The sequence below is a fragment of the Tenrec ecaudatus genome, chromosome 8, assembly GCF_050624435.1.
Source record: "Tenrec ecaudatus isolate mTenEca1 chromosome 8, mTenEca1.hap1, whole genome shotgun sequence".
NCBI classification, from domain to species: domain Eukaryota; kingdom Metazoa; phylum Chordata; class Mammalia; order Afrosoricida; family Tenrecidae; genus Tenrec; species Tenrec ecaudatus.
In genome coordinates, this window is record NC_134537.1 from 37,592,551 (window position 1) to 37,612,475 (window position 19,925).

Below are 19,925 nucleotides of genomic sequence, written 5' to 3' on the forward strand. Positions count from 1 at the left end.
AACGTAACCACTATACACCACCAGGGCTCCATTAGGCAGCATCAACTCAATGCTGTGAGCTACCAGTTTTCAGTGAATGTTGTTTTTTTCCAAAGTGAGGTCAGAAGGTCTCCACTTAAGCACAATATGCATTTTTCCTTTTCCTTTATTTAAGAAGTCAAGCACAGGCTATTTTCCATCAAAAGGCTTTATTAAGGAGCAACAGACAGATGGGCAGCAGGAGGGTCTGTAGTTCCTGAGGGGCTACTTTCAAAAATTCACTTGAAAGTCGGTTCCTGTCCAACGTGTACTTTAAAATAGGAGAAATGGAGACTGGGTTGCTAAAACAGCAGTACAAACTACCCAGCGCTAAGCAGAAGAAAAATAAAACTGTCTGCTCCCCATAAAGTAGTGCAGCCTCAGAAACCCTATCCAGAGTCACAGTCGCCATCCAGAGTCAGAAAAGACTCCATGGCAATGGTTTGGTCTGTTCGTTTGTTTTTTACCTTAGTCTGTTAAAGCCCCAGTGGCACAGTGATTAAGCTCCACTACTAACTGAAAAGCCAGTCACGTTCAAACCCACCAGCCGCTCCCATGGGAGGCTGTATGCTTCTCTAACAATTACAGTGTTGCTGGTTTCTTACTGTCCTATATAGAATTGACTTGCTGGAAGTGGGTCTGGGGGTTTAACTTAGTCTGGCCAGGAGAGTTCTTATTTTTCTTTACGACCCAGTTCAAGTATATTCTAAGTTTTAATTGATTACATTGTAAAACAGGACTCCTCCCACCTCCGTATCCTGCATGCATCAGAATGCTTTTCTCATGATGCTTAAATTACAAACTAAAGTCTTAAAGGTGGGACACCAGGGTAGCTCCCATGAGTACAGCTGAATGAATGGGCTGGATAACAGGAGCGGGCATACAGGCACTCTTACTAAGTAACAATTTAAGTTTTAGCTTAGGCGTGCTCTCATATAGCATTACTAGGCCCCCTTTTCCAAAACGAAACTCACTGCCATTAAGTTGATTCCGACTCACAGTAACTACAGGACAGTGCAGAACTCTTCCCTGTGGGTTTCTAAGACTGTAACTGTTCACAGAAGTAGAAAGTCTCTTCTTTCTCTCAAGCTGTCGCTGGTGGTTTCAAACTGCTGGCTTTGTTGTTTGCAGCTGAATGCATAACCACTATGCCACTAGGGCTCCCCGCAGGGCCCTTCAGTGACCTCATATAACCCAACAGAGTCCCCATCTGCACCACACTGCTATGTTCCTTAGTATCAACTACTACTTTCCCCAACAATTATTTGATCTAGCAGTTTAGTGACAGTTTCTCAAGGCTTATAAACCTAAGAAGAGTTGCTAAGTGAAAAAATAAGAGCAGAAGAGTAAAAGAGATGTGGGGCCTGGGCACAGCCCATGAGCTTCTCTGAAGGGCCCCCACTTCACTTCATCTACTCAGCAGTAGATGACAGAGACAAGGAAATGACAGGCAGTCTAATGGATCTATTACGCATTCTTTCCTAGTTTTATTTGTTCTTGTGGAGATCAATTGTGGTCATTTTTTTTTTCACTATTCAGAAAATCTCAACAAATGGTAGCCAATTAAGCTAAAGCACCGCAGCGCTTTGCTTCACACCAAGTGGTCTCTTGGAACACTAACCCCAGGCCATTCGATTCAGTAAAATGTAAATTAATTGAAAAGACCAATATGTTGCCCAAGTATCCTAATATTCCAAGTAACTCTGTAAGCCATAAATCAACATTCCATCAAGAATCCTTATTGGCTTATTACCACTTTGAATTTCACAAGTAGTCAAAATCATAAACAAGACCAGTCTGCCTTAGTGGTCAGGAAAAACTAGTGGAAGCTCCTTAATTACCATTCAGATCTGGAAGGAAACTCAAGTGGCTCAAATTTCCACCAAACAGAGAACTGGTCTGTAAGGAGAACAGTAACATTGGTGAGGTAGATGAAGAATAATCAACCATGTAAGATCAATAGGGAAGCACTGGCCCAAGATCAAAGTTCAGAGGGTTAGGAAAGTAAGTGGAATGGAAAGAAAACACCCAGAAGAAGTGGGCTATGTGGCAGTATGACTGAGGGGAGTGCAACGGTTTAATTGAATCAAAACGTGTATGAATTGCTGAATGTACAACTGATGAACTGCTCTGTAAACCTTTACCTGTAACTGATGCACTTGCACTGTGAACCTAAGGTGGGCAGAGCACAGGGTAGCCTCTAGGAAATGGCTGGTAACAGAATTGTATGTGTTAATTCTTTTTGATGGAGTAGGATCAAATTATAATCAAGTTCCTGTGTGACATGAAAGGATTTCATCTTGAAGACAATGAGGAAGTAAGAATTTCAAACAATTTTTAAACTTTTTTTCAACAAAAAGACCCAAGGCCATGTCATGGGGGGCACCGGATCAAAGAATATAATGTTCCCTGGGCCCTGTGGACTTGTGTAACACAGCGGCCCAGTGTTTACTAGCTAGATTGTTTATCTCCAAGACAACAGAACTCATTCACCAATGTACACATAACATCTAGTCCTATGCACAGCACACACAGGAACTAAAAAATATTTGTTAAATAGTTGGTTACATGTGGCAACACAATCCTAAGTAGACAGCCAAAAGGCCCTAGGCAAGCCTTTTTCCTTACTGCCTATAAAATCTCAACTCCTTTCCATTATAACAACTGGTAATTAACACTACTTGTAAGAGAACATGAAGAAAAACCATTCACTCTCAGAGATGAGAAAGAATTCAGGGGGAAACATTCTAAAATACTTTGGACCACAGTAATCAGAACAGTCTGAAACTGGTGTAGACAGTTAAGACACACCGAGCAATGAAATAAATTTCAAAGCCCAGAAATAAACCCAAATCTATGGATTTGGGGCAAGATGCTAAATCCACTCACTGGGGAAAGAAGTCTCTTTAATAAATGGTGTTGGGTCAGCTGAATTTTCACAAAAATCAAAATAAATTAAGTTGGCCCATACTTACAGTATTAAAAATATATAACAAAATGGATTAAGGATCTAAATGTACTCACTAAAACCATAAATATAAAATTCTTAGAACAAAAAGATAGGGGTAATGCTTTGGGGTTTTTATTGTTTGTTGTTTTAAACATTTTATTAGGGGCTCATACAACTCTTACCACAATCCATACATATACATACATCAATTATATAAAGCACATCTGTACGTTCTTTGCCCTAATCATTTTCAAAGCATTTGCTCTCCACTTAAGCCCTTTGTATCATGTCCTCTTTTTTTTCCATCCCCCTCCCTCCCCAGCTTTGGGTTTTCAATAATGGATTATTAGCTATGACCACAAAAGCACAAGCAACAAAAGAAAAAATTAGATAAACAGCAAAAAGAAATCAGAGGTCTCCAAATGGTCAAAGAAGTGAAACTCACTATTTGGAGATAAAATTTTATATGGAAAAAACCCCAAAACTTAAAAAAGAAAAATTTCTAGGAATTATCAAAAGATTTGGCATATGGAAGGGTTGCTAACTTAACATAAAAAAAAGTAATCAAAAAAGAAAAAGAAAAAAAAGTAATCGGTTACTGTATACTAATGAGAAGAGCTCTGAAAAACACACCAAGAAAACAATACCATTTAAACTAGCCGTGCAAAGGATGAGATACTTAAGGAATAAACCTACCGTATATACTCAAATAAAAGCCAACCTGAGTATAAGCCGAGGTACCTAATTATTACCTGGGAAAGCAGAAAAACTGATTGACTCGAGTATAAGCCTAGGGTGGAACATGCAGAAGCTATTGGTGAGTTTCAATAATCAAAACAAATGAAAATAAAATTACTAAAAATTGAGACATCAGTGAGGTAATGTATTTAAATATTTATTTTAAATAAAAAACATAAATAAAAAGACAAGTCATTTAACATTAGTAAACCAGCACAGTAAGTGGAAAATAGGTTCAACAAAAACAATAAGGTATCAACAATGATACCTTAAGAGTACTCAACCCTGAGCTCCATCAGCAACCAAGCTAAAATGTAAAGAGTAAAAATCCTTCAAAACTAGATTCCTCATCCTCATCCGTATTCCAAGGCAGAGCTTCAGCTGGTGTGAGGTCATCATAGACGCTGTCCTCACTGAGATCGCCGTCATCACCATCACTGTTGTCATTTTCATACAAAGCGCAGTCTTCACTGCCATCTATAGCATTACTAATACTAACACTGACCCGTGTATAAGCCGAAAAACTCAGCTTATATATGAGTATCTATGGTAACCTGAGAAACAAGACTTGCACACACGCACACACACCAATTAACAATACAGAAACAATTACAAGAAACCAATGATACTTATATAAATTATAAGTATAAACATACAATATGTATATATAATATATAAATAAAATATTATTTTCTATATAATACCTAAATAATGTTTACATTAATGTATTTATCAATTATTGTTAATTGATTGGTTTTCTTTTTAAAATATTTATTTATATAAATATAAAAATATATGAGTACTTATATAAACATGGAAGAATATTGCATGTTCATGGATAGTAAAGATTATATAAATGTCAATACCACCACCCTCCCACCGTCCCTATCCCACTCCCACCCCCCAAAAAAACCTTACTGCCATCAAGTAGATTCTAACTCATAGAGACCCTTTTGGACAGAGTAGAGTTGCCTCTTCTGGGTTTTCCAAGACTGTAACTCGTTACAAGAATACAAAGTCTCGTCTTTCTACAGCAGAGTGGCTAGTGTTTCAAGCTGCTGATTTTGTTGTGGTTAGTAGCCCAATACATACCCACTACCCAAAGCAACCCATAAATACAACACAATTCCAATCCAGATCCCAACTTCACTTTTTAAAAGAACTGGAAAATCTAATTACTAACTTTATATGGAGAGGGAAGAGACCCTGGATAAGCAAGTGATTACTTAAGAACAAAATAGGAGGCTTCTCACTACCTAACCTCAACACACCCACAGTAGTCAAAACAGCCTAGTATTGGTACGATGACAGGGACATAGACCAGTGGAACAAAATAGAAAACAACACCTATAAATCTCTGACCAAGTTGCAGTTGGGATAGACATAGCCTCTTCAACTAATGGTGCTAGCAAAACTGGATCTCCATCTGCAAAATAAACAGGATCTCACCCCGAGCACAAAAACAAACTCAGGATAGATCAAAACATCTGAATGTAAACCCCAGAGCTATAAAGATTATCAATGAGAAAACAGGGGCAAACTCAAGGGCCCTATTTCAGGGCATAGATATACTATTATTAACCAGAACAGAAGAAGAACACATAATAGAAGACAAAATAGGTTACTGGGACCTACTAAAATTAAGACATACAAGTACATCAAAATAATTCATCAAAAGTAAAAGGAGAACCAATTTTTTCCCATGGACTGGGGAAAAATCTTCAGAAATGGCACACCAGACAAGAGACTAACCTCTAAATCCCATTTAAAACAAAAAACTACAATTCTTCCATGAGGACAAAAAACAAACCAAAACAAAATAAATAATTCAATTAAAAAGTGGGTAAAGGACATAAACAGATAATTCACCAAAAATGACATTCAAATGGCTAACAAACATTAAAAAATGCTCCTGGTCATTAGCCATCTAGAAGATGCAAATTAAAACTACCTTATACCAGTGGTTCTCAACCTACAGGTCCCAACTCCTTTGGGGGTCAAACAACCCTTTCACAGGGGTTGGGTGATCCATAGCAGTAACAAAATGACAGTTATGAAGTAGCAACCAAAATAATTTTATGATTGGGGGGTCCACCACAACATGAGGAACTGTATTAAACGGTCAAGGCAGGTTGAAAGTCATTGCCTTATACCAACGACAGCACAATTTTTATAAAAGCAGAAAACAACAAATGCTGGTGAAAGTGCAGAGAGCCTAGAACTCTCACATAATGCTGGGGGGTCTATAAATATGTATAATCATTGTGGAAAGTGATAATGGCACTACCTGAAACAACTGGGAAGAGAAAACCCACGCAATCCACTAATAACTCTGCTGGATATACATCCTAAAGAAGAGACATAACACAGACAGACATATACATTCCCACATTCATCACAGCATGATTGACAAAAGCAAAAAGTTGGAAACAGCCCAAATAGTCATCAGTAGAAGAATATTACATACACACAATGGAATACTATGCATCATTAAAATACAATTGAGTTATAGTAAATTAATATGACCCTTCTAGTCATAATTCCTGTGATGTAATCCCGGGCTCTATACACCTGTGGCTATAGTCTCATTTTTGGAAGGCATTCTCTACCATACTAATGGATAAAATTAGGGTGGGATTAAGACCTACCCTTAGCAGAGAGTGTGAACGGAGCTACACCCTTTGTTTTCTTGGAGACATCTTTAAGACTCGACCTTAGTTGTTGTTAGGTGCCACTGGGTCAGTTCCCATTTATAGGAACCCTGTGTAAACAGAACGAAACACAAACTAGTCATTCACCATCCTCACAATTGTCCTGCTTGAGCCCATAGTTGCAGGTGCTGTATCAATCCATCTTGTTGAAGGTCTTCCAGGACATATACACTGCTATCACTGTCCTGTTCCGCCTTAGGAGAGGATATGAACCTAGCCAAACCTTTTCTTTCCTTGGGCGCATCGTAACACTATGTTAGTAGATAAAGTGAGTTAAGCCACCATCCTGTGGTAGGTACCACTGTACATTTCTAACACACATCACCTCACCTAGAAAGCCAGATCTCTATTTCCCGACAGCTTTGGTAAAAGCAAGACCTGCTGTGACTTATGGGTATTTCTGGTTTCTGGCTCTGGATCATGCATTTGGCTCACCTGTAGCTGACCTTCAGATTTTGGATTGAAAAGTACCCACCATCATGTGTGACATTTCCTCCAAGTTGTATGACTTTCTGTGGGATATGGTAGTGAATCGCAGAACCCAGGGATGCAGAAATATATTCAAAGGAAGAGTAGGGGCTTGGGGGAGGGAACAGAACAGCATCTTTAAAGAGTTGAACAACTGGGTCATTTTTAATCTCCCACTCCTTTGGACTTTTGGGTATTACTTCTAAAAGAAATTATTCTAATGATGAAGCCATGAAGCACCTCACGACATGACTGGACCTGGAGAATATTAATGCTGAGTGAGGTCAGTCAGTCATAAAAGGGTAAATATTATATGAGACGGCTCCTATAAGGGTAAAAACCAAGACAGAGACTTACATACTAAAAGAAATGGACTTTGGAGGTTCTCAGGGAAGGAGAGCGCGCGTGAGGAGATGGAGCAGCAGACTAAAAGGGTAACAGGTACAAGTGAGGGGGCCCAAAGAGGGAGAAGAGATTGGAGGGGGATGAGGGGGGATAGAATCGGGGTGAGAGCTGATGAGTGGTTTGAATTGTTGAATGCACACTTGATTATCTAAAATGTAAACCTCGCCAACTCCTTCACAAAAAATAAAAATGTTTTTGGGGGAGGGCCGCGCAGTCGGACCGGCTGCTGAGACGAACGTTTCACTGGGGCGCTCTCTGCATATCATGTGGAGAAAGCCACTGCTGCCTTTGATTGGCCTTGGTCCTAACAGCACTAAAAAGAAGCAGGATCTTGATAAGCCCTATGAGCTGAAGTCCAAAGCTCGACAGATTATGAACCAGTTTGGCCCCTCAGCCCTAATCAACCTCTCCAATTTCTCGTCCATCAAACCGGAACCAGCCAGCACCCCTCCGCAAGGCTCCATGGCCAATAGCACGACAGTGGTAAAGATACTGGGCACTCCTGGTGCTGGAGGGCGGCTCAGCCCTGAAAACAATCAGGTATTGACGAAGAAGAAATTGCAAGACTTAGTAAGAGAAGTGGATCCTAATGAGCAGTTGGATGAAGATGTAGAGGAGATGCTGCTGCAGATTGCTGACGATTTTATTGAGAGTGTGGTGACAGCAGCCTGCCAGCTTGCCAGGCATCGCAAGTCCAGCAGCCTGGAGGTGAAAGATGTCCAGCTGCATCTAGAGCGCCAGTGGAACATGTGGATCCCAGGATTTGACGCTGAAGAAATCCGACCCTACAAGAAAGCGTGCACCACAGAAGCTCACAAACATACTGGCGCTGATCCGGAAAACAACCAAGAAATAACCACGGAAGAGTCAGGGACTGACGACAGTGATTTGGAGATACTTGAGCTGAGGCCTCAGCCATCTCATCCATGGAATTTTTTTTAAATGCTTTACAGAGAAGCATATATTTTTTATTAACAGTGCAGCAATATCTATAATGACTGAGAGGATCTGCCAAAAGAATAAAGTCTCCTACCCCACCTTTCAGTCCCTCTTCCCTGCCGTCTCAAAGAAGAGCAGCGTATCTTCCAGAGATTTTATTTGTGGTCTGTTATCTAAGTGAGTGGATGTGGGACAAAGCGTTCCGGTCTTGTTGGGGAGACAGTATTAGCAGGATGTGTAGAGGTTTTTGTTTCCTTCTCTCCAGGCCTCTCCCTGTACTTTGTAATGTCAGTGTTTATATGAATATGACTTTCATTTGCTTTTACAGAATAAAGAAGTTATTAATCGAAAAAAATAAAAATAACAATGTTTTTAAAGAGGGAGAGAATGGAACTTTTTCAATAACAAAATAAACTGAACTTGATCAAAATTAAAAACTTTTGTTCACTTTAATAACAAAGTGAAGAGGATTCTCTATAGATTGGGAATATCTGGGGGGTTATATAGGCAAGGCACTAAGGTATCACTTGTTTATCAGTGTGTCCTACTGTGGGAGTTTGTACGTTGCTGTGATACTGGAGGCTATGTCAATGGTATTTCACATGCCAGCAGGGTCACCCAAAGCGAACAGGTTTCAGCAGAGCTTACAAGACTACGAGGATGTAATAGGGTATCTACTTCGGAGGAATTAGCCACTGAAAGCCCTACAGACAGCACAGAAACACAGTTACTGAGAACCTCATGAGTAGAAGTAGAACATTATCAGAGATAGTGACAGGAGATGAGCCCTTCAGTTCCAGAAGCACTCAAAAATGGCTGAAGAAGAGGTACCTTTTCAAAGTACACTCAACCATAATAAAGCAGATAGAGTAAAGCAAGACCAACAACTTATTCAAGGCAAATACATTTTTCAACACAACACAAAAGGCAACTATATGCAGAGACTCCTCCAGATGGAATACACAGAAATCAAACTGACTACGTCTGTGGGAAGAGATGGAGAAGCTCCTAATCATCAACTAAAACCAGTGGCTCATATATACATTCAGATTGAAACTGAAGAAAAGGAAAGCATGTCCAGCAGAGCCAAAACACGGTCTTGAATATACCCAACCTGAATTTCAAGACTATCTCAAGGACAGATTTGATGCATTAAACACTAATGACAGACGACGTGATGAACTGTGCGATGACATCAAAAACATCATACACGAAGAAAGCAAAAAATCATTAAAAAGACAGGAAAGAAAGAAAAGATCAAAGTGTGTATCGGAAGACTCTTAAACTTGCTCTTCATCAAAAAGTAGCTTAGGCAAATGGAAGAAATGAAGTCAAAGAGCTGAATAGAAAATTTCAAAGGGCAGTTCCAGAGGCATAACAAAATATTATAATGAAATGTGCAAAGACATCGAGTTAGGAAACCAACATGGAGAACACATTCAGCATATTTGAAACTGAAAACAAAATCAAATCTTAAGTTGCAACACTGATTTTATTGGCACAATATTGAATGATGCAGGAAACATCAAAAGAAGATGTAAAGAATATACATAGTCACTGTACCAAAAACAGCTAGTCAACATTCAACCATTTCAGGAAGTAGCCTATGAGCAAGAACCAAGGTCATTGAAGGAAGAAATCCAAGCTGCACTGAAAACATTAGCCAAAAACAAGACTCTAGAAATTAATGGACTACCAACTGAAATGTTTCAAAAGGTTGATGAAGCACTCACTCGCTTATGTTAAGAAATTTGGAAGGCAACTACTTGGCCAACTGACTGAAAGAGATTTATATTTGTACTCATTCCAAAGAAAGGTGACTTAACACAATGATCAAACAGAAACGTAGAGAACGTCAACACAAAATGAATGCACACCTATGTTCATCGCAGCACTATTCACAATACCGAAAAGGTTGAAACAATCCAAGTGCCCATCAAGAGGTGAATGTATAAATACAGAGGGATGCCCAGATGCAATACCATAGACACAACTTGGCCATAAAGAGAAATGAAATCCTGAAGCATGCTGCAGCATCAATGACACTTTAGAACGTTGTGCTGAGGCAATAGAAAAGGGCACATGGTTTCATTGACAAGGAATGACAAGAATGGTGAGATGACTGGTTAAGAGGCAGGAGGATGGAAACAAAGGGGAATCATTCTCGCAGAAATAATTTTATCTACGGTGGTGGGGAAAATTGGGGATGACTAAGGCTAATAGTTGTAAGGTCGCTATGAGTTGGCATCGACTAGATAACAGTGAGTTTGGTTTGGGTTGGAAGGGTAATAGTTATATAACTTGACTAAAGTAATTGATTTCCTCCAGGAAACAAGGTGGAATGACACTAATAGCAGACAAAAAAAGGGTGCACTTGCTGATGCTACTGGGATATAACTAAAGACCTCATGGGATTAAATTTATTGGTATGAAAGTTTGGGGTCATGGTTTCATCAATTATCTAGTCAATTAGCCTACGGCTGTTTTCTGAATTTCTGTTAAGCCTCCAACTTCAGTGAGTAATGCTTGGGGTCTTTAAACTGTGCAAGCAGTCACCCAAAATACAATTGGTCGCACTACACCTTGAGCATAAGGAATGAATGCAGGAACTAGAGAAGGAAATGGCTGAAGGTCTAATTGCATCTATGAGCTACTGCTTCCTCCTTCACCATGAGACCAGAATAAGTAGTTGGGGCCCAGCAACCATTACTAAGTTTTTTGATCAAAGAATCAACAGGTTAGATCATGAATAAAGGAGAAAAGATGTTGGACAAAATGTTAAGTTCTTGTTCTTGTGGAAACCAGACTTACTAGACGGATCAAGTGAGACTGGCAGAATCTCAAATCTATCTTTTAAATAAGTCTTTATATTTGGAACTGAAATTATCCTATGAAAATGCACTCACTGCAGTCACCAATTCTGACTCTTGATAACTGACTATGTAGGGTAGAGTATACTGTCCCCTGTAACCAAACTCACTACATGGAGTTGATTCTGATTCATAAGGAGCTTATAGGGCAGAGTAGAGCTGCCACTGTGGATCTGAGACTGTAAATCATTATGGGAGCCAAAAGCCTATCTTTTTGCTGGGTGCTTTGAACTGCTGATCTGGACGTTAGCAAACTAACAGTTTAGTTCAGTAAATAAAGAATGTCGGCCTCTTGGGCCAGCAGTTTACATGTTGCCTGCCAACTCTGGGAACTGTAAGCAACCTGCCATGTTACCTGCTGACCTTGAACTCATTCAACTCTGTCTCCACCAGTGCTTCCTGGTTCATCTTCCTTCTTCCTAGTCTGTTGGACCCAGCCGGGGAAGGGCCTCCAACTTCACAACTGACCCATGGCCTGCTTCTGTGGCTGTGTAGGCCGCTCTCTCTTGATATAAAATTTTTAAGATCATTTTATTAAATTTCTTTCTTATACATATGTGTCACTCATTTTGCTTTTTTAAAAAACCCAGACTAATACAGCATAAAGCAAAATACAGTGATAGGAAAGGGGCTGGTCCTTTGGGGATAATACTGAGTTTTCCCTACAGTGAGTTTGAGGAAATAAACCATTTTAAAAGATTTTTTTTAAAAAGTCAGCCTTAAACAGTACATTATTTTGAAAAATTACCTTTGAGATCAAATTGACAAGTTTTAACTCTAAAGCATATGAAGGGGGTACCCAAAAAACCCAGAATTTCACTGGGCACCAGAGCTTTCCCTTGAATACATGTTTTTCCCTAGGCAAGCTCAAGCAACTCAGAGAAGCTCACTCCCAGTTAGTGCACCCAGCGACGTTGCCTGGGAAGGTTCTGTCTAGTCACAAGGAATTTTTTTTTTTTTTTCAGAAAAGCAGTTTCGCTCAAATCTCGTTTTCTGTGATGGCCGATTTAAGAGAACAGCATCCAGCTGTGAAATTTTGTCCTGCTCAGGGGGGAAATGCCACAGAAACTGTGATGTTGAACATATATTATAAGGAATATGGGGAAAACTTAAGTGTATGAGTGCTTTTCGCGTTTCAAAAAATGTAAAAATGTCAATTGGTGACAAACTTCATCCTGTACATCCATCAACTTCCAAAGATATGAAAATGTCCACTCCTACCTACGTAATGCATTTGGAGTTTGTTCCACCACGCCAGACTGTTAATCAGGCTTTCTATTTAGAGGTTCTATAAAGATTACTTAACTGTGCACAACAAAAAAAGGCCTGATTTGTGGCAGACGGGACTGGTTTTGCTGTCACGACGACAATACACCTGCTCACATAGCCATCTCGGTGCGCCAGTTTTAGCAAACAAAAAACAAAAAAACTGCATGCCTCTCTTGCCCCATGTACCTTACTTACCTGACCACACGCCATGTAACTTCTTTTTGTTCCCATGAACGCAGACGGATATGAAAGTGAATTGAAGATGTAGAAGAGGTGAAGAAAGAAAATGAGGGAGACACATGGAAGCACACCAGCCGGTGTGAACACGAGGTGTCGAAGGGATCAGGTATCAGGCATCATCAGAACAAAAAATCTTACATAGTGAATGGGGGGGGGGTGCGGAGCGGAGACTCAACGCCCACTTGTAGGCCACTGGACATCGCCTTACAGAAGGGTTTCCGGAGGAGACAAGCCAATCAGGGTGCGATGTAGCAACAATGAAACATACAACTTTCCTCTTGTTCCTAAATGCTTCCCTCCCCTCCCCCCCTACACACACACCCAACTATCATGATCCCAATTCTACCTTGCAAGTCTGGCTAGACCAGAGGATGTACACTGGTACAGATAGGAACTGGAAACAAGAAATCCAGGGCGGATGATCCTTTCAGGACCAGTGGTGTGAGTGGCGATACTGGGAGGGTAGAAGAAGGGTGGGTTGGAAGGGGGAACCGATTACGGGGATTTACATGTGACCTCCTTCCTGGGGGGACTGACAGCAGAGAGGTGGGTGAGGAGAGATGTCAGACAAGGCAAGATATGACCAAATAATAATTTATAAATTATCAAAGGTTCATGAGGGAGGGGGGAGCAAAGAGGGCAGGGAAAAAAATGAGGAGCCGATGTCAGGGGCTTAAGTGAAGAGCAAATGTTTTGAGAATGATGAGGGCAATGAATGCACAAATGTGCTTTACACAACTGATGTATGTATGGATTGCGATAAGAGTTGTATGAGCCCCTAATAAAACAATATTTTTCTTAAAAGACTTGAAGGTAAACAAGCAGCCATCTAGCTCAGAAGCAGCAAAGACCACATAGAAGAAGCACACCAGCCTATGTGATTACGAGGTGCCGAAAGGATCAGTTATCAGGAATCAAAGAACAAAAAAATCTTATCATTGTGTGCTCACCTCCCCAATATGATCGCTGAAGACAAATGGGTGCATAAACAAATGTGGCAAAGAAAGCTGATGGTTCCTGGCTATCAAAAGATACAGCATCTGGAATCTTAAAGGCTTGCAGGTAAACAAGTGGCCATCTAGCTCAGAAACAACAAAGCCCATATGAAAGAAGCACACCAGCCTGCGTGATCACGAGGTGTCAATGGGATCAGGTATCAGGCATCAAAGATAAAAAAATCATATCATTGTAAATGAGGGGAAGTGCGGAGGGGGGACCCAAAGCCCATCTGTAGACAACTAGACATCCCCTTACGGAAGGGTCGAGGGGAAGAGACAAGCCAGTCAGGGTGCAGTATAGCAACGACGAAACATACAACTTTCCTCTAGTTCCTAAATGTTCCCTCCCCTCCCACTATCATGATCCCAATTCTACCTTACAAATCTGGCTAGACCAGATGATGTACACTGGATACAGATATGAACTGGGAACCCAGGGAATCCCAGGATGGATGATCCGTTCAGGAGCAGTGGTGAGAGAATGGCGATACCAGGAAGGTAGAGGGAAGGTGGGGTAGAGAGGGAGAACCAATCTACATACAACCTCTTTCCTACACACACCACCCGACAGTGGGTGAAGGGAGACGCCAGACAGTGTAAGATATGGCAAAATAATAATTTATAAATTATCAAGGGTTCATGAGGGAGGCAGGAGCGGGGAGGGAGGGGTTAAAAATGAGGCACTGATACCAAGGGCTCAAGTAGAAAGCAAATGTTTTGAGAATGATAAGGATAATGAATGTACAATGTGTTTTATACAATTGATATATGTATGAATTATGATTAAGGGTTGTATGAGCCCCCAATAAAATGATTTTTAAAAGAAAAAGAAAGAAATGAGGGAGGCACTGTCTTGCCACCCAAACAGATGAGTTTGAAAATGTTTCGAAGAATGGAATCACAGATTTGACAATATATTAAGTGTAATGTCAAGTATTTTGAAGGTGATAAGATGGTTTTGTAAAAAAATTTAAATACATAACTTTCAAAAAAATTCTGTTTTTTTGGGGGGGTGGGTTACTCCCTCCTACACAGGATCCAAAGCCTACCTACTTCCTAGGGTTACTACTCTCAGAAGTAAAGTATATTCATATTTTAAAACATTCTATTCATAAACCACCAGTATACAAAACGGAAGGGGTAAAGGAACTAGTATGTACAGGAAGAATGCTCCTTTTGTTACATATGTTCTCAGCTAATCCTTGCAACTTTTTGAAGTATCACTACTCTCATTCACTAATTTTTTTTAAAAGACAGGGAGATGGGGCAGAGAAATAAAGTAACAGTACTAAAGGCTTCCAAGTCTGTCGGAATCTTAGCTCTAGATGACTCCATGTGACACAGACTTCAATTTCTAGGTTGACAATGTCAGCTGTCTGTGATTCTAGGCAACTTAACATCTCTCAACCTAAGTTTCATCAGTAAAAAGGGGTTGAAGATCACTCAGGTCAGGTGTTTAACCCAAGGCTAAGTATACAATAAGCATGCTCAGTAACTATTCATTTCGTTCAAAAATCAACAACTAGTTTTAAAATGTCAGAATTTGAACTCAGGTTGGATTCTCAAATTCAAGCTCTTTCCACTACAGTGTCTTTTCGCTGACAATCCACACTTATTACATCCACTAAGTATGGATTTTTATTACCCAAATGAAGTATCCATTAAAGACTAACTAAACTAACAGACATGGGGACAAACATTAACACACTTGGAAACTAACAAGTGAAAGGCTGGAATTTTAAGTCCACCTAGAGACACCTAAAAGACAAATCTGCTATCTACTGCCACTAAGTCACTACTGCACACTCTTATGACACAGTTCTCTACTCTGACACACAGGGTTCCTCAGTCAATGGGCTCAATGGCAAGGCCAGCTCAGCAGGCCACAATCGACGTGAGAGCAGTAGCTGGTTGGTTTGGATCTCATCAACAGAAAGCACGAAGTAGGAAACTCACCAGAAGATACTGTGCAGGCCTGCAGACTTACAGAGCTGGTTCTAATTACTATGAAAGTAGTTTCCTATCTCTGTAGGAATTTATCCTGTTTATCTCAAATCAGTTATAAATCACCAAAAGTCCCCCAAACAAAGAACTATGCCCTCTTACTGCAGTGCAGGGATGTGTCAATGAAAGTGGCTGCATGTCCTATGAAACGGGATGATAATGTGATTTGGACATTGTGTCAACATCCTACCGTATACTGAGCAAAGAGGCCTAAATCATGAACAATCATATTCACTGCTTTTCCATCTCTGTTGTTTGAAAACCTGTGGCTTCACCTTCGATGCTGTTCGAACCCCTTTGCCTCCTGCAGCTGCCATCACTAACCCTGGTTTTGCTGAGTCTGGAAACTAGGATGCACTCCACAGTACTATTTTCAGGAGAAAATCGAGAGCTCTGCAACATTCATGAGACAGGATATACAAGGTTGGATGCTGTCGGCTATAAGCTGAAGTATACACTGCTACACAGTAAACTTCTGATGTGTGAGAAGGAACGTTCTCATTGAAATACTGATACAAAGTATAGTCCCTGCATAAGCCAGTAACATGGGTGTTTATTATGACTACCAAGGAGTATTTATTACAAGCTATACGCAAGGCTTCACAAAGTTCATGGAACAATAAAACCAAAAGCTAATGAAATTTCCAGCCCTTTCATACACAGTTCCATTACACATCCTGCAGTGCAAGCACATTGTATAATTCAGACATGACTCTACAGCCATTGAAGATTTCTGAGCTCTATCAGAACTTTCTGGGACCAAAGGCATATATGTGGTCAGACGTTTCCGGAGCAGACTTGAATAGCAAATGACTGCATAATTTGAACAGTGAATCATATTGAAGCTTGCCAACCTTATTTTCAAAATTAATCATTACCCATTGTTTTTACTTAATAATTGTGCTATATATAAAGAGCTCTGGTGACACAGTGGTTAAAGCATGCATCTGCTAATCTTTTGGTCAGCAGTTTGAGCCCACTAGGAGAAAGACATAGTAACTTTCTGCCACAAAGGTTTACAGACTTGGAAACCCAATGGGGCAGGTTCTCCTCTATCCCATAGGGTCACTATGAGTCAGAATGGGCTCCAAGGCAGTAGTTTTGGTTTGGTTGGTGCTATTTATAAAGTGAAGCAACCAAACCATGTCATCACTTTGGCTCCCCAATCTCCTGACCAAAAAAGGCTTTGTTACCCTGACAATTCAAACATCTTTTTTAACAGTATCACCCTAAGCCTGAACTACATGGTGAATAAAACACAAAAAAGGAAACTAGCACAAATAAACTTCCACAATCATTAATATTGGACTTACAGTTTCGAACAACTTTCAGGAACCAATGTGCCTTAAGAGAGGGGTCCTAAACTAGGAGGGGGTACTCACACACATTTGGTTTAGCAACCGTAGCCCACTCAGCAAAGCAACAATCCTGAAACCAAGAGTATTTCAAAAATTGATGGAATTAAAAGACAAGGGAATTTTCCATCAACTTTTTGTACACTCTTTAGAGTCGGGGTGAGGGGTGGGGGTGTGTGGATACAGCACATGCCGTGATAAATAGCCTCTACCTCACAGCAGAGCTCTTTTCACTGGGGGAGTCTTTACTGTGAACGTCCCAGCACCTCTTCGATTTTTACAATTCTAACTTCCCGTCATGTAGATCCATAGCAGCCATTACACAAATAACATTTTACTGACTCTGTTCATGAGCACGTGTCGAGAGGAACACAGGTTTCTCTTTCAAGGTTTACGAGTGGGTTCACCCGTTCATTTTGTACTAATATAACCACTAAATATAGCTCTCAGACACTGGTGATTAGAAGGAGTGAATTATGTGAGTGATTCATACCTATGTCCAGACACCAAGACCCAAGAATGTTTCTTGCAAATCTATACAATGACACGGTAGCCACCTGTCACAAGAACTGTCCACATAGGGAAGCCCCAACTAACTGTCCCCATCCTCAACCCACTACCCATCTGAACACAAAACCGGGGGTCACACATCCCAGGGCCTAACTTTGTGAAAGGAACATGCAGGAGGGAAGGCCGTGCAGAAGGCGACCAGAAAGTACTGGAGGAATGCGCCCCTGGTGGGATGGGTTTTCCTCCTTCCTGACAGCAGCCAACTCACAGAAGGTGCCTCAGGCGGCTAAGGCAGAGTCACCACACACACCCTGCGCCCCTCCAGGCCACATTAACTGTAAATCTCGGTGACTGCGGAAAAGCTCCTCCGCTGTGACTAAGAATGTGCTCCAGATTCCAGTCACTGGGCACCCCACGGTCCATCAAGGACTCTAATACTCCTGCCTTGCGACTGCACCACCTCCCCGACTTTAAACATGAACCTGATCTCGGGACGCCCATCCCGCTCCACGGCACCAGCTCCAATCCTGTGGGCGCTGTGCCCCAATCAGTCAGGTCTCCCACTCACAACGTGGAGCCGCTTTCTCGCCTCACCTGTCCTGGCCACTCGAGGTCTCGGTGTCCCCGAGGCCGCATCACTCACTCTCACACACACACACGCGCGCACACACCCCACCTTCCACGAGATGTGACGTCCACCCCAAGAAGAGCACAAACTCCCCCGGTACACAGAACCTGGGGCAAGAAATACCGTTTGCCCTCTCCAGCCTTCCCCATCACCACCACCCCCGCTCCACGTCCCACAACCCCGACCCTCCGGAGCCCCGGAAAGCAGGGCCACACTCACCAGCCGCTACCGCCGCCGCCCGCGGTCTCCTCGGCGGCCTCCCGGCCGAAGCAGCCCAAAGGCCGCGGGGGGCCCGGGCCGCCGCTGTGGTCGCCGCCGCCTCGCCTCGCCGCGCCTCAGCCCAGCCCCATCGCCCTCGGCCGGCGCCGGCGGCCGCGGGTCGCTCGGGCTCGAGGCACCGCCGCCGCCGCCGCGCGCTGCGGCTCGGGGTGAGGGGAGGGAGGCGCCGCGGCGAGGCCCGGGCCGGGCCAGGCGCAGGGGCGACCGCGCTCTCCGCCCCGGCGCCCGCGGCGGCGGCGTGCAAGCCGGGCACGGCGAGAACAAGGGAGGGCGGCAGCGTGAGGAGGGCTGGGAGGGGGGCGGTCTGCACTTCGAAACGGCCTCTCGTCGCCGGCGACGTAGGGAACCCCCCTCCCCGCGGCGGCGCCGTCCGAATCACGCTGCGGGGAGAGCCGGCAGGCGGGCGGGGGAACGCGCGCGCGCGCGCGCGCCCAGAACTCGGGAATCCCGCGCCGGATGTGAGATCACGTGATTGCCTCATCTCCGCGCCGGGGGCGTGGCGGACGCCAGGAGGAGCTGGGGGCCGAGGGTAGGCGGGGCTGCTGTTACGCAGGCCCCGCCCACCTCTGGGGGTTAGCGCTCCCCGCACCCCCGAGGAGCGCGAGAACTGCAAAGCAAGGTCCTGTGAAAGGTCGAGGTGTCGGTGCCCAGGGTGGGCCGCTGGCTGTTTGGGGCGAGAAAAGGTAGAATTTGTCTTGCTCTTCAGTGCCCGAGATTACAGTCCCAAACCCCATTTTATGACCAGAGTACTAAAGTAGTGAAGGGCCTCAAGTCGACTTCTCCGTTTGCCCGGTCACAGAGGCAGTGTGTGCTAGAAAGAAGGGGCGCCAGAGCCTCGCTCCCGGCCCAAGTCTCCTACGCCTGCAAACAGAAATGCCGTCCGCTAGCGGCTCCGCGCCTGGCTTCAGGAGGATTGCTGGGAGGTGGAAGTCTAGAGAAAGCTCCCACACGTACACTAAATCTCAGGCGTCAAGGAGCTTCTTCCGTCAGTGCTGGAGGCAAATTAAATACTTCCCTCCTCCGAAGATTTATCTCAGGGCCCAGATCCGGCCGGATATCTAAATCCCCGGCCCGTGTTTGCACTGCGCCCGGCTCAGCAACGCGCGCACAGGGTGTGCGCTCAGCCACCTGCTGTGGCCGGACTCCGGCCATCTCTTGACCGCCAGAGCTCATGGGGCTCCGCCATCAGTAGTATCCCGATTCTGCCATGCTGCAAACGCCTTGATCCTCTGAGAATAGAAGCGACACGTGGCCGGAGATCTACTGTGGGCACACATTGGAATGAAGGTGCTGGTGCTGGCAAAGGATATCGACAGCTATGGGCTGAAACAAACGCTTGGGAGAAGTACAGATTTGCTCCTTCGAGGCAAGGATGGCAAGACTTTCTGCTTAATTATTTCAGACATGTTGTTGGGAGAGACAGCATGCTTGGTAAAGTACAGTGCCAGCAAAAAGGTGAAAGGCCTTCAGCAAGATGGATTGACCTGGTGGCCACGACAATGGGCTCAAACATGAGAGCAATTGAGAGGATGGCGCAGGACCA

The 19,925-nt window shown here is 43.1% G+C and overlaps 1 protein-coding gene and 1 pseudogene across 2 annotated transcripts in view; one reads left to right on the plus strand and one right to left on the minus strand.

Moving 5' to 3' along the window:
* The window catches only part of ATP13A3 (ATPase 13A3), a 118,113-nt gene extending 99,296 nt beyond the window's left edge, over positions 1–18,817 (minus strand). Inside the window, exons 1-2 of one of the 2 annotated variants that reach the window (XM_075556228.1) lie at positions 18,323–18,817; positions 6,355–6,467 (exon numbers count right to left, since the gene is read on the minus strand). The gene's annotated coding sequence lies outside the window, so the exon portion shown is untranslated. The remainder of the gene's footprint in view (positions 1–6,354; positions 6,468–18,322) is intronic. The other variant, XM_075556227.1, reaches the window with a different exon arrangement.
* LOC142454265 (transcription initiation factor TFIID subunit 12 pseudogene) lies at positions 7,522–8,326 on the plus strand (annotated as a pseudogene).
* Positions 18,818–19,925: the final 1,108 nt, after the last annotated feature.